The following is a 15,105-nucleotide window of genomic DNA, read 5'->3' on the forward strand; positions in this document are numbered from 1 at the left end:
CCACTATCACAATCATCTTAATTGGTTATCTTAACCTTTGAAATATTTATGAGAATTCTGGAAACAAAGCCTTGCTTTCTCAGTGGTAGGACAGATGGTAAGCTTCAAAAAAAAAAAAAAATTCTTCCTCATCCTTTCTTTTTGCATTTTAAGACCAGATACTGCTAAGTGTCTCATGCTGTAACTGTCAAGTCTCCCACGCCCACCCCACCAGTGCTGGTGTGTGTTGACATGCCTGCTCTGGAGCAGAATTTTCTAAACCAGAGCTTTTTTTTTTTTTTTTTAAATAAGTTTTATTAATGCTCAAATGGCCTCTTGTTTCCCACACTGTGTATTTGGAACCTGTGTGAATATTAAAGGATAAACAAAATCAGATGACTCTGGTGCCTTCACGGTGGTACGGTGAAACAAAATGAAAAAAACCTGTGTCATTTCATATCAGAAGTCTGAGCAGACTAATACCAATATATTAAAAATGTGGGTTGGGTTTGGTGTGGTGCCATAAGCCTGTGATTGGGTTAGAAGAGAATTTGTCTCAAAAGAGATAAATTAGAAGCACAGGCCTGGGTATGTAGCTCAGTGATGGAGTGCTTGCCTAGCACACAATGAGGTTCAAATTCTGAGTACTGCATGAACCAGTTACCACTACAAAAGCCTGCTATTCTAGCTCTCTGGAGGTGGACGGAGAAGAATTTTTGAAGTTGCTAGTCGTTCTCTGCTACATAGACTTAGATGTTGTTTTAATAATACAAAACAACAGCTCTTGTTCTTGAAAGACAAATAAATAAATACATGAGAACTTCCTATATTACAATGTGAAGGAAGAGAAGACATCGAGACCCATTCAGTGACATACAAGAGGCTGCACATCCGGAAAGTGCTTCGTGCTCCAACTTAGCTTTTTATTTTTTTACTCACTCCTTCCTTCCTTCCTTCCTTCTTTCCTTCCTTTCTTCCTTCTTTCCTTCCTTCCTTCCTTCGCCAGGGTCTCAGTATGTGGCTGGGCTGGCTTGGAACTTGCTATGCAAACCAGACTGGCCTCAAACAGTGCTTTGTGGGTTCTTTTCTCTTCTTTTCTTTTCTTTTCTTTCCTTTCCTTTCCTTTCCTTTTCTCTTATTTTCTTTCCTTTTCTTTTTTTTTCTCTTTTTCCTCCCCCTCCCTCCTTTCTTCCCTCCCTTCCTGTATTTGGATGTTTTTACCTGTATCTATTTGTGCATACCTCGTGCCTGGTGCCTGGGGCAGCCAGAAGAGAAGGTGAATAATTGAGAGCTGCCACGGGAATTCTGGAAACCGAACCCAGTACCTCTGGAAGAGGTCTTACTCCTCTCTCCACTCCCACTCCTCCCCACCCTCTTGTTCCACTCCCCGTCATCTCCTTCCCGCCACAACCTTTTATATACTGTACACAAAGGCCACAGGGAGATCCGCTGAGTAGGGGCTGACCATTCACTCCCTCCACAAACCTCAGCTGAGCCACGGCCAGCTCAGGCTGAGAGCGCCCTTGTTGGTAAAGAGGGGAACCTGTGGTTCCCCGAAGCTCCTCTGCTGGGCGCGCAGGCTGGGGCGGCTATGAGCTTTGCAACCTTCGGAAGTCTAGACTCGCCTGAGGCAGCTGGGGACACAGGTGACTAGGGTGGACCCGGGCGTAGGCGGCCCCGGCTGTCACTCTTGGAAGCAGCTCTTGGCGGAGGTCGTAGGGATGCTAGAGAGAGCCCACATTTCTCAGTCCACCACACTGTGCTTTCTGCGCCGTCCCCTCTGCCCTCCTGAGGCTTGAACATAGGGAAAAGCCCCGGAAGGGGAAGGAGTGGGAGAAAGGGAACTTTGTGGCTGAGTAGGGGACCGATTCCAGGCTTGGAGTGGCCGCGCATAGCATCTGCAAAATCTGTTTTGAATTTTTAAAAAAACGCTTTTAAAAGACCAGACTGTAACTTGGTGGCTATTTGGGAACAAGACACAAGAGGGCGCCAGAGAGCCGACAAGAAGATGAGTCCGCTCTGGGGCGGGTGTGGGCTAGTTTCTAATAGGGCATTTCCGGAGCTGGAGCTGCCGGGTGGCTGCAGCTAGCGGTTCCTTTTAATTCATCCTCAAGTGCCCAGCAGTCACTCAGAGGACTTTGCACATTTCCCCAACACTTCCCGCCCCGAAAAGAGAAAAGTGACTTCTTCAAATAGCTTCAGAGTTTGGCTCCAGTGCCCGGGAGGAGTGCACAGCAGAACTCTGGGTGAGGCTCAGGAGGCCACACCTATGGGAACACCCAAGGAGGCCCGTGTGGGGGAAGACAAGGGCTGCCCTGAGAGAACTCTTATCTACTAGCACCTCACTTCTCTCTGTGCCCCATATTAAAGAATGAGGAAATTTGCTTTTACAGTAGGGTCGGGTAGGGGACAGTGATTTCAGCAGAGATCCCGCGAGACCTTGCCTCGAAAGGCCTCCAAACAGTAGAATACACACAACAAACTCTACTATTGGAACATTTTATTAGCATGTAATTGTACAAAGTGATGGGTTACATATGACTTTTCATACGTGTACATGGGTCATATCTACTCTGTTGGTTTCATGTCCTTCTTCCCACTAGTTCCTTTTTCCCGTTGTCCCCATCTCTCTCGCTGTCTTTTTTAAAGATTTATTTATTTATTATATGCAAGTACACTGTAGCTGTCTTCAGGCACACCAGAAAGAGGGCATTTGATCTCATTACAGATGGTTGTGAGCCACCATGTGGTTACTGGGAATTGAACTCAGGACTTCCGGAAGAGCTGTCAGTGCTCTCAACCACTGAGCCATCTCTCCAGCCCGCCACTTTCTCTTTTAATGTCTAAATTTAAATTTACTTACTTATGGGTGTGGGTGTTTTGTCTGCATGTATGCCTGTGTACCACATGCATGCTTGGTGCTGGAGAAGGCTAGAAGAGGGATTGGATCCCCAAAACTGGAGTTAAAGATATCTATGAGCTGTTATGTGGGTGCTGGAAATCAAGCCGGGTTCCCCTGGAAGAGCAGTCAGTGCTCCGCACCACAGAGCTATCTTGGTTGAAATTTTTAACCTAGAACCTAGATTCCGCATATGGAAGAGAACATGCAATGTTTGTCTTTCAGAGCGTAGTGGAGTCTCCACTTCTACCCACTGTTCTACAAGTGATCCCATTCTCTTTTATGGCTGAATAAAACACTCCATTGTGTTTAAAAATCTTGTATGCATATATCTATGGTGCTGTTGTGTAGCCCAAAATCACCTGAAACTCACCATGTAGCCCAGGCTTGCTTCTACCTCTCAAATAGAGCTGGCACATCTGACTCACATGCATGATATATATATACATGTGTGTATATATATATGTATATGTATATGTGTGTGTATATATACACATATGTATGTATGTGTGTGTATATGTATATATGTATATGTATGTATACACACATATATGTATATACACATACATATATACATATACACATTATGTGTGTGTGTATACATACATGTGTGGTGTGTGTGTGTGTATGCATGTGTGTAACGACTGCAGATTTCCAGGCATTACATCCTTACTATTCTGAAGAAGAATGCCCTGTTTCTTCTTCAGGAAGAAGCTCCCTTCTCTGAAGCCCGTGAACTCCCTAGGTGCTCTTGGGATACTCTTGTCAGTTTAAATAGCATCCTAGTGTTGAGGGCAGTGTCTGCCAGTCCCTTCCAAGCTGCACGGCTAAGGATTTCCCAAAAGACATTTCAGGAGGGATGCTAGGGAAGAACTCAGCAAGCATTGTCTAGATCACCCATCCTCAGCCCCTGAAAACCATCCTGTCCTGTGCTAGAGATGGAACCCAGAGATCCGCACATGCTAACCCTGTGTTCTACCCCTGAGGCATATCAGCAAAAGCCCTTGTATTGGCTGGCTATGTGTGTCAACGTGATACAAGCTAGAGTTATCAGAGAAAAAGGAACTTCAGTTGAGGAAATGCCTCCATGAGATCCAGCTGTAAGGCATTTTCTCAATTAGTGATCAATAGGGGAGGACCCAGCCCATTGTGGGTAGTGCCGTCCCTGGGCTAGTGGTCCTGGGTTCTACAAGAAAGCAGGCTGAACAAGCAATAGGAAGCAAGTCAGTTAGCAGCACTCCTCTATGGCCTCTGCATCAGCTCCTGCCTCCTGGTTCCAGCCCTACCTGAGTTCCTGTCTTGATTTCCTCCAATGATAGACTATGATCTAGAATCTAAGCTAAATAAACTCTTTCCTCTGCAGCTGGCTTTCTGGTCATGGTATATCTCATTGAAGCAATCAGAAACCCTAACTAAAGCACAACTTTTGTTGCTATTTTGTAGTGATTTTTTTCCCCCTTGTATTACAAGCAGCAGTGGAAAGCAGGGGTTTCTCTGAACTACCACAGGCTACAGAGTGTCCAGGGGGTGACTGGGGAGTGGCACGGAGGAGATGTGAAGAGGAGGAATTGACACAAAAAATACCCCAAACCAAACCAAACACACACATACACACAACACACACACAGAAAACAAACCAAACAAAAACCACATCTCTTTCCTTCAAAGAGAATAAGAGATCATTCTGGAGCCAAGTTTGACTGACCAACACGTGGGACACACAAGGCTACATGAGCCCAAGTTCCATGGTCCCACCTGGAGATAGTTCATGAAGTTTTATAGAAACAGAACAAAGGATGTTGTCTATCATCCAGGCAACTTAAACAACCTTCCTGTGTACACCAGAGACGCTGTTATTGCTGGACAGGGGAAGTTCGCCTATGGGCCAGAGGCTAGATCTGATGATAATTTTAGCTTTTTGGGTTGGTAGAAGCTAACGGCATACTGAGTGGATAGATTCTAAATGGTCTTTATCTATTACTTAAATAAATGTTAGTTCCAACACAGAGGTTGGCAAAGAGTGCCTATTTGGGGCCTAAAACTAATCCAAGATAAGGTAATTAGGTTCTGGTCCTGCAACACTCTGACTGGTCCACCTCACTGCAGTGTTAATTGGTAGGCCAGTCTTCAAAGACGAAGATGTTCCCTGGAGTCCTCATCCAGAGAGGGGAAGCTGGCTTGTGTCAGAGACTGCAGTTGGTACTTACTTGACCAGTGATTATAGACGGTGCGCTTGGAACTGTCTTATTTTCTGTTGCTGTGACAAAACACCATGACCAAGGCAACTTACTGCCGCAGAGCAGCTGCAACACAAGGTATTGAGGGAGGCAGCGATGAGGGCACAAGTTGCTTACTTTTGGTAATATTTATATATCTTTCTTAACTTTTGGCTATTTTGTGGCCAAGTCACTGACTTTTGGTGATTAACACCTGCTGTTAGCAGCAGGGGGTTAAGAAAAGAAGTTAACTATTCGGGCTTCTTCTCTTAGCTGATAGTTAAAAGGCTCAACTACACCGTGATCTCTGTTCTTAGTATTTATACTTTCTCTTAAAAATTATCTCATACAACTATCAGGTAGAACCCATACACCAGGATAACAGGTTACATGATTTTCTAAATACTTGTACATTCCAACAAGTTCATAGTAAGCTTTGTTTTGTTTTGTTTTGGTTTGGTTTTTGGTTTTTTTTTGGTTTTTTTTGTTTTGTTTTGTTTGAGACAGGGTTTTTCTCTATAGCCCTGGCTATCCTGGAACTCACTCTGTAGACCAGGCTGGCCTCGAACTCAGAAATCCGCCTGTCTCTCCCTCCCAAGTACTGGGATTAAAGGCGTGTGCCACCACTGCCCGGTGTAAGTTTTTTGTTTTTTTTTTAAGATTTATTTATTATATGTAAGTACACTGTAGCTATCTTCAGACACCCCAGAAGAGGGCATCATATCTCATTACAGATGATTGTGAGTCACCATGTGGTTGTTGGGATTTGAACTCAGGACCTTATGAAGAGCAGTCAGTGCTCTTAACCGCTGAGCCATCTCTCTAGCCCAAACGTATTTTACAGATGGCTGGGGACTGAACTCATGACCTTTTAGAAGGGCAGTCGGTGTTCTTAACTGCTGAGCTATCACTCTAGCAAAGTGAACCCAGAATATGAATATGGTTATATTATGGAGAATAATCTGTTCTTAATAGTTCAGAGCTATAGTTCCTGTTAGTCTTTTATAGTTGTAATGTGGTCATAGTTCTCTAGAGTCACAGAACTTATACAATGAATCTCTCTCTCTCTCTCTCTTTCTCCTAATGGTTAGATAGTTATAATAAGTTTAAAGCAATTTTTTTTTTTTATGTCACAAGTTAGCATGGCTTTGTTAAGAGACAATTTGCCTTGTGTCTAATTATTTTAAAGTTTTGTATAGATAAACTAGTCAATATTTTATTTTCTGTCATTGCACCTACAATAAATTGTACATGCCCAGTTTATGATCTTTAGTTACCAGATAATGGTTTCATAGCTAACCTAAAAGGAATGTTTTCCTTGATGGTAAATTTGTTCCAAGCCTGCTTTCTTTTTCTAGTTTAGTTAGCCCGTGAGACACCAAGGTTTGCAGAGCTCTACTGTAGCTATTATTCTATAAAGGGCTTGACATTATTTGCATGAATTTAGGAATTCTATAAAATCATTATCAGGAATTGTGAAATCATCAATTTGTCTACACAGCATTACTACATGAGAGTACATCTTCATGTTGGTCTGCAGAAAATCTGCCCAATAGGTTGGGCTGATGCCCAGGAATCCTTAGGCTACGCAATAGTGACAGGAAAGGCATATCAGTAGCAAGAAGTGGTCCTGGAACCAAGTCTTTTGGGACCGTCCTCTTAGAGCTCACCCATCAAAGTTATGTAAAAGGATGGGCCATCTCTAGGAAGCTCATTTGCATGCCTCTTAGTATTTCCTAGATGGCTTCTGACAACTCATAAAGAAAATCATTTAGTGGGGCTCATGGCTTCAGGGGGTGAGAGTCCATGATGCCATGTTGACAGGAAAGGCTGAGAGCTCACATCTTGATCCACAAGCCCAAGACAGATAGAGAGAACTGAGAATGGCAGGGGCTTTCTCAAAACCTACCTTCAGTGACACACTTCCTTCAACAAAGCCACACCTCTTAACCCTTCCCAAACCATTCCAACAATTAGGAATCGCATTCAAACCTATGAGCCTACGGGGACTGTTCTCATCCAAACTATGACAGAGCCCTAAGTTCCATCTCTGGCAAACAGAATATGAATATGGTTATATTATGGAGAATAATCTGTTCTTAATAGTTCAGAGCTATAGTTCCTGTTAGTCTTCTATAGTTGTAATGTGGTCATAGTTCTCTAGAGTCACAGAACTTATACAATGAATCTCTCTCTCTCTCTTTCTCTCTCTCTCTCTCTCTCATATGGGTGTGTGTGTGCGTGTGTGCGTGTGTGTGTGTGTGTGTGTGTGTGTGTGTGTGTGTGTGTGTATGTGTGTGTGTGTGTGTACCAAGCACAGGATGTGGTACAGATTAAAGGTGTGTCTTCCTGCCTTAATATTTGGGGTGTACCTTCAATAAAGGGGTGTACCTTCCCTGCCTCAAGATCAAGATTAGAAGCCTGTGTCTTCCTGCTTTAAGATCCAGAGGTATGAGTCTTCCTACCTCAAAAGGTCCGGACTAGATGTGGATTTATCTACTTTCAAACCAAGCAGAAAATCTTTCACAGGTGTGCCCTCCATATGTGAACTGCAGTGCACTCCAGATATAGTCTAATTGACAACCAAGAACAACTATGCATTGTTCTTGCACGACCTTGGGAATGACACTGTCACAGTCATTCACTCCTGCCCTTCTCATTGATATGTTTCTCAGAATGCCATCCGAGTTCAGTATTTTCTCGCTGCTGCGGGCACTGCCAGTTATGTTGGCAACTGTGTGATTATCGTGGCTGACAAGAGTCCATCTTCCCGAGGCCCCTAGGGACATCACTCTTTGCCTATGAGCAGCCAGCATATGCTTATGTTCCTCTGCTTCTTCTGCAGCTTGTGGTAGAAGAACTGGAGGGGAACCAGAGTTGCGAGTGGAGACTAGGTTAATTCAGTTAGGAAGTGAGGAAAGCCTGAGCTAAGGCAGCAGCTGATGGGTAAAATTGCCAGATGCCCTCCATAAAAATACCAGGCGCCAGGCCAAGCTTGGGGGAAGGGTACTGGTAGACAGCAGTGGTATTAAAAGTATTTCCTTAACTAAGGCAATATCTTATATGCCAATGTAATCCACTTATTTTGTTCAACACCTATACCTCTTTTTTACATTTTTTTTCCTTTTATTGGAAATAGATCATTTTCTCATACAATATATCCTGGTTATAGCTTTTCCTCCTTCGACTCCTCCCAGTTCCTCCCCACCTCCCCTCCCCTCTGGATCCACTCCCTTTCTGTCTTTCGCTAGAAAAGGTTTCTAAGAGAAAACAACCAAACACTACGAAATAAAGTATAATAAGATAAAGCAAAACCCATCACACTGAGGCAGGACAAGGCAACCTAAGAGATGGAGATGGACCCCAAGAGCAGACACAACTCAGAGACCCACCTGTTCACACACTCAAGAGTCCTATAAAAATACTAAGCTGAGAGCTACAATATGTATGCAGAAGACCTGGTACAGATCCGTGTACAGAGCTGCTTTGCGTAAGGTCAGACACTCCACTAGCAGATACCCAAAGTCAGTACTAAATACTCAGGAGCGCTTCCAGAATGTGGGCATGAGAACAGCTTAAGGGGAATGCTGAATGTTTTTATTTTTAATTTTTATATTAGACTTATTCTTTTTATTTCATGTGTGAATGTCTTGCCTCCATGCATGTATGTGTAGCACATGTGTGCCTGGTGCCTACAGAGACCAGAAGAAAGTGTCAGATATCATGGAACTGGAGTTATGGGCGCCTGTGGACCACCACTACCGCATGGATACTGGGAACTGAACCTGGGTCTTCTGCAAGGACCGCGACTGAGGTATCTCTCTAGCCTCTGTACTGAGGTTTTTAAGGTGTTTGTTGTGTGTTGCTGGGGATGGCATCCAGGGCCTCACAAATGCGGCACCTGCTCTTCCATACTTCCACAGAGCCCCGCCTCAGCCTTGAGCTGGAGTCCTGAGGGATCTGGAACAGTGATGCTCATCCCTCAGTGAATGAGCATCCCAATGGTGAAGCTGTGTCTGCTTCATTCACATCAGAATGGTCGTAGGGAGTTCCCCACTGGGGAGTGCTCACTTTTCTTACTCTCCTGCTGGTCCCAAGAAAGCATTCCAGCATGAGATTCAGATCTGGGCTCAGAGAAGAAGGTCTCCACACTGAGCCCACTACCGGAAGAACAACCAGAGAGGCGAGAATGGCGGTGAGCAGGTGAGTTACCTATTCCCCATTTTCTCTCTCTGCCTCTGGGAAGAAGTCACCCATCCCTACTCCCTTCTGAGAACATTAATAGCAGAAGCAGCCTTTCGCCTTGTCTTTGCTAAAGAGACATAGTGTATACAATGTCTGCTGTGCTTTGTGTTCTGAAATGTAGCTCACACACACTAGGCAAGGCTCTATTGTGAGTTATAACTCGTCATAATGTATTATTTTTAAAAAGAAATGAAAAGTGTTGTGTATGTGGACATCTAGTTCCTGAAATAGATAAAACATATGAGGGCCAAGGAATCATGGGATGACTTTCCAAACCGATTGGTCCATTGGTTCATTGTTTTGGTTCTGATGGGTCACCAAGCACTGCCTGGAGCTAGACAGATGATTCAGGGGTTAAGAATGCTTGCTATTCTTTCAAAGGATCTGAGTTTGGGTCCCAGGACACATACATCAGGTGGCTCAAGACCACTTTTAACTGCAGCTCCAGAGGATATATGGTGTCCTCTCTGGCTTCTTCCAGCACCCTCATAGGTGTGGCATTCATTCATACAGACACACATACATGCACATAAATGAGAATAAAAACAAGCCTTGAAAAAAAATAAGCCACTTTGAGTCTGGAGTGGTAAAGTATTTAGTTCTCATTAAATCATGCTTAAAAATGCTGCAAGAGAAGGGTCGCTTTTAAGATTCACAGGGAGTCTGTGCTTATTTTTTTGTGGTGGGTCATTGGATGCAGGAGGTGATACAGAGGCTGTGGAGAAGTGCTGCTAACTGGCTTGCTCCCATGGCTTGTTCAGCCTGTGTTATAATAGAATCCAAGACCATCAGCCCAGGTTGGTACAAAGGACCACGCCTTCCTCCATCAGTCACTAACTGGGAAAATGTCCGTCAGGTTTGCCTACAGCCTGATCTTATATAGACAGTTTCCCAGTTGAGGTTCCCTCCTCTTAGATGACGCTAGCTTGTGTCAAGTTGACATTTAATTAGCCAGCAGAAGTATAGTTGGAGATCTTGAGATTATCCTATATTAGGGTTTGCCCCAAATGCAGTAAGAGGTGTCTTTGTAAAAATCAAAGGAGAAGACACATGGGGACAGGGGAAGATGGAGGTAGGCATTCGAGTGACACAGCACAAAACAATGCCAGAGATGCCAAAGATTGTCCAGGTCCTCAAAAGTGAGGGAGGGATGGGGAAGCTCTCCCTAAAGGTCTCCAATAGAAACCTGTTCTGTAAATCTCTGCTCCAGTGTTCTGGCCTCCAGGATGGCGGGGGATGCCACTGCTCTTTCAATCCCCTAAGGTAATGATAATTTTTGTTTTGTTTTGTTTTGTTTGTTTTTGAGACAAAGTTTCTCCGTGCAACAGCCCCAGCTGTTCTGGAACTGGCTTTGTAGACCAGGCTGGCCTCTAATTTCCAGAAGTCCACCTGCCTCTGCCTCCAGAGTGCTGTGATTAAAGGCATTTTTTTTTTTTATTACTTTCTGTTGTTGGTCATGCTGGTCTGAAATGTACTGTGTAGCCTGGGTTGGTTTCAAATTTAGCAATCCTCCTGAGTTAGTCTCTCAAATTCTGGGAAGGTCATGGGAATTTGTTTTGCAGCCTCAGGAAACTAATATAGTCACAATTTCTCCATAAGGATCTCTGCAAAGGAACAGGAGTTAGTTGTTGTTAAGACAACAAGAACTCAGATGTTGGCTCCTGAGTAGCAGAAGTACTCCAAGAGGATCTAAAGCCGTGGCTCTCAACCTTCCATTGCTGTGACTCTTTAATCCAGTTCCTCATGTTCTGGTGAACGCCACCCCTCTCCCCCTCACCCCTATAGAATGATGCTGTCTCTACTTCACGACGGAAATTTTGCTACTGTGATGAATCATAATGTGAATAGTTGCCATGCATGATATCTGATGTGGGATCCCAAAGGAGTCGTACCCCACAGGTTGAAAACCATTTGTTGATAAAGTAAGGCTGTTTCTGGCTAGAGAACACAAGCTGTGTCATCATAGAACTCAGAGGGATTTCTGTGGATCTCTCTAAAGAAGATCTAAACTATACATCCTCTAGTCTTTTTTTTTTTTTTTTTTTTTTTTAATTCCGAGACAGGTTTTCTCTGTATAGCCCTGGCTCTCCTGAAACTCACTCTGTAGACCAGGCTGGCCTCGAACTCAGAAATCCACCTGCCTCTGCCTCCCAAGTGATGGGATTAAAGGTGTGAGCCACCACTGCACCACTGCCCAGCTCCTGTAGCCTTCTTTACCCTCCCTGTACCATTATTTTTGTTTGGGTCAAATAAATAAGGTTAAGATAACTGTGACTTAAACAGTATAGGCATTTTTCTGTCACTTAAAAAGCCTTAAATGCAAGCAGTTTAGAGCTGAAGTGGGGCTCTCCCGTATGGAGGCTCTTAATACTGGGTGCCCTGGTTCTGGCTGGCTGGCTCTGCCATCTATTATGACTGGCAACTCTTCTGTGACTCAAAGTGGCTACTTCTGGTTTCAGTAATCACACTTGAATCCCAGCCAGTTGGAAGTTACTGTAATGGCAGAGCTAGAGGTGGTGCGTTTCCCCTGGCTAGAACACTGTCGCTTAGCGATGCCTGTCTGAGTGAGGCTGTAAAATGCTCTTTGTCAGGATGCCCTTTTTCTTGGTAAAACCTGGGTGATTCTGTCAATAAATGAAGCTTGGGGAGTGGATAACACTACTGTCCACAGGTGAGCAACAAATATAAACCCTGGCTGCTTCAGTGGCTTCTTACATCAGAGCCCGTGAGATGGACAGAAAAAGCCCAGACATGGAAATCTAGGGAACAGACAACAGCTCCACCCCTTTGGCTAGTGAGAAGATAAAATGGAACCTGCACGCTTTGAGTCTGAAGCAGCATAAACTCTGACAGCAAGCGTGGGACTGTCCGAGGGCCAATATAACACCCTCCCTCCCTCTGTTACAGGTTGAATTGTGCCCTCCTGAAAGATGTATTAAAGACTTCCTCTTGGAACGTTTGAAGGTGTCCTAAATTGGAAATGAGGCCTTTGCAGATATACTCAAGTTAAAAATGATATCATACAAGATGTCCCAACCCGGGGCTGGAGAGATGACTCAGAGAAGTCAACCTGCTAGGAGATCCTGAGACCAGAACTGCTGTCTGGGAAAAACAGAACCGAGTGGAAGGGATATAGACCAACTCAGTTACTTGGAAAGGACACTCTCCAACCTGTTGCTCTGTCTGCAGGATGCGGAGTGTGCTCTGGGTTTTCAGGTTTTGTGAGCTGTTGTACTGGCTGCTTTTGTGTGTCAACTTGACACAGGCTGGAGTTATCACAGAGAAAGGGGCTTCATGGGGAAGTGCCTCCATGAGATCCAGCTGTGGGGTATTTTCTCAATTAGTGATCAAGGGGGGTAGGGCCCCTTGTGGGTGATGCCATCCCTGGGCTGGAGGTCTTGGGTTCTATAAGAGAGCAGGCTGAGCAAGCCAGGGGAAGCAAGCCAGTAAGGAACATCCCTCCAAGGCCTCTGCATCAGCTCCTGCTTCCTGACCTGCTTGAGTTCCAGTCCTGACTTCCTCTGGTGATGGACAGCAATGTAGAAGTAAGCTGAATAAACCCTTTCCTCCCCAACTTGCTTCATGGTCATGTTTGTGCAGGAATAGAAACCCTGACTAAGACAGCTGTCATCTATGCTGGCATGGGCCTTGGTGATGTAATGGTCTTTGAGTCATTTCTGTTCCTGTAAGTAATGCCTTCACCTATATTCCTGTAAGTAACCTCAATAAAACTCATGGTTTACCAAGTTGGACTTGCTGGTGTCTGGACTTTGGTTTGTCATAGGTTTCTTATCTGAGTAGACATGTATGTTTGTCACACAGGAGCATGGAAACAGGCAGGCAGACATGGCACTGGAGTAACAGCTGAGATCATGTATCTTGATCTGCAGGCAAGAGGCAGAAAGAGAGTGAGGCTGGGCCTAGTGTCGGCTTTGGAAACCTTGAAGTCCACCCCCAGTAACACATCTTCTCTAACAAGACCGCACCTACTAATCCCCCCTAAACACCCCATCAACTGGGAAACAAACATTCAAATATATGAGCCTAGGGGGACCATTCTCATTCAAACCACCATAACCCCAGAGGTGGAAGGTAAGTCCCTATTGATGGAGACACTTCAGAGATCCCTGAGCTGGAACTCACCTGAATGCCCCTTCCCTGAAAACTAGCTTTCATGGTATCAGATGGTCCTGTGAGAGCTTCCAAAGGAGAGAGATACCCCCACAGTCCTACCCATCTATTGCACCTACGGACCACACCAATGAGCAGCATGGTACGATAATACTACAGGTGTAGTAGTGGCACACACACCTTGGTGATAACTGTCTTAAGATTTGCTGTAAAAAGACACCATGACCAAGGCAACTCTTATAAGGACAACATTTAAGTGGGGCTGGCTTACAGGATCAGAGGTTCAGTCCATTATCATCAAGGTGGGAGCATGGCAGCATCCAGGCAGGCACAATGAAGGAGGAGCTGAGAGTTCAACATTTGCATCTCAAGGCTTCTAGGAGAAGACTGGCTTTCAGGCAGTTAGGATGAGGGTCTTAACACCCATGCCCACAATGAAACACTTCCTCCAACAAGGCTACACCTCCTAATAGTGCCACACCCTGAGCCAAGCATATTTAAACCAGTACAAAAACCAACCGGTCTCTAATTGGACCGAAGACCCACTCAACAAGAGGGATACCATATCTGGTACTGGAAAACTAGCTATTCAGTTCTACTATTCAGTTCTGGTGAAGTTCTGGTTGGAGGAAAATCTACAACCGCTCATTTATTAAACCTGGATAATCCCTAACAATGATCTGTTAACATTTGTTCTTATACCCAGAGATAAGTGTGGTCTTTGTTTCTCATCAAGGAAATTTCTTTTTGCAACAGCAGGAGACCACTACAGAAAACCACACTAATCAATAGACAGAGCTGTGGAGCGCATCCCAACTGACACATCTACGTAACACTCTCATACCTAAGGCTCAAAGAACATTGTGCAAAATGGAGTGGTGAGATTATAAGAACCAGAAGGCTGGTCTCTCTGGGCTGGTCTCTCCTGAGCAGACCTTGGGCGCAAGCTCTGCAGCTAGTCTCCACAACACCCAGAGGAAGCTCCACTCCCAGGCGCTCTGACATGCCCAGGATCAGAGGTGAGGAGGACCCAACATCTGTCCCAACACCAGGAGTAACTGGGACCAGTGAGACCAGGCACGCAGAACTCCACCAGCAGAGTGGCTCGGGTTCCTTCCAGTCTCTCTGGGCTGGAGTCCTGAGCAGACCTTGGGTCCAGGCTCTGCAGCCAGTCCTACAACACCCAGAGGAAGCTGCTGCACTCCCAGGTGCTCTAACAAACCCATGGTCACAGGATCCCAGAATCACAGGATCACAGAGACAGCTTGACTCTGAGGAGTTCTAATACAACCAAGATCACAGGAAGGACGGGCTCCAGTCAGATTTAGCAAGGGTAGGTAGCAGTAGAGATAACCAGATGGCGGGGAGCAAGTGTAAGAAAATAAACAACACAAACCAAGGTTACTTAGCATCTTCAGAACCCAATTCTGCCACCATAGCAAGTCCTGGACACACCATCACACTGGAAAAGCAAGACTCAGATCTAAAATCACTTCTCATGATGATGATATAGGACTTTAAGAAAGATATAAATAACTTGGGGGGGGGCGTGGCGCACGCCTTTAATCCCAGCACTTGGGAGGCAGAGGCAGGCAGATTTCTGAGTTTGAGGCCAGCCTGGTCTACAGAGTAAGT

General features: G+C 44.9%; 1 long non-coding RNA gene across 1 annotated transcript; it reads left to right on the top strand.

Moving 5' to 3' along the window:
- Positions 1-11,840: 11,840 nt before the first annotated feature.
- On the top strand, positions 11,841-12,294 carry LOC116071271. Its single transcript, XR_004110799.1, has 2 exons — positions 11,841-12,010; positions 12,247-12,294. It is a non-coding gene; the product is annotated as an uncharacterized LOC116071271 (long non-coding RNA).
- Positions 12,295-15,105: the final 2,811 nt, after the last annotated feature.

This window comes from Mastomys coucha, unplaced genomic scaffold (assembly GCF_008632895.1).
Source record: "Mastomys coucha isolate ucsf_1 unplaced genomic scaffold, UCSF_Mcou_1 pScaffold22, whole genome shotgun sequence".
Taxonomy (NCBI): Eukaryota; Metazoa; Chordata; class Mammalia; order Rodentia; family Muridae; genus Mastomys; species Mastomys coucha.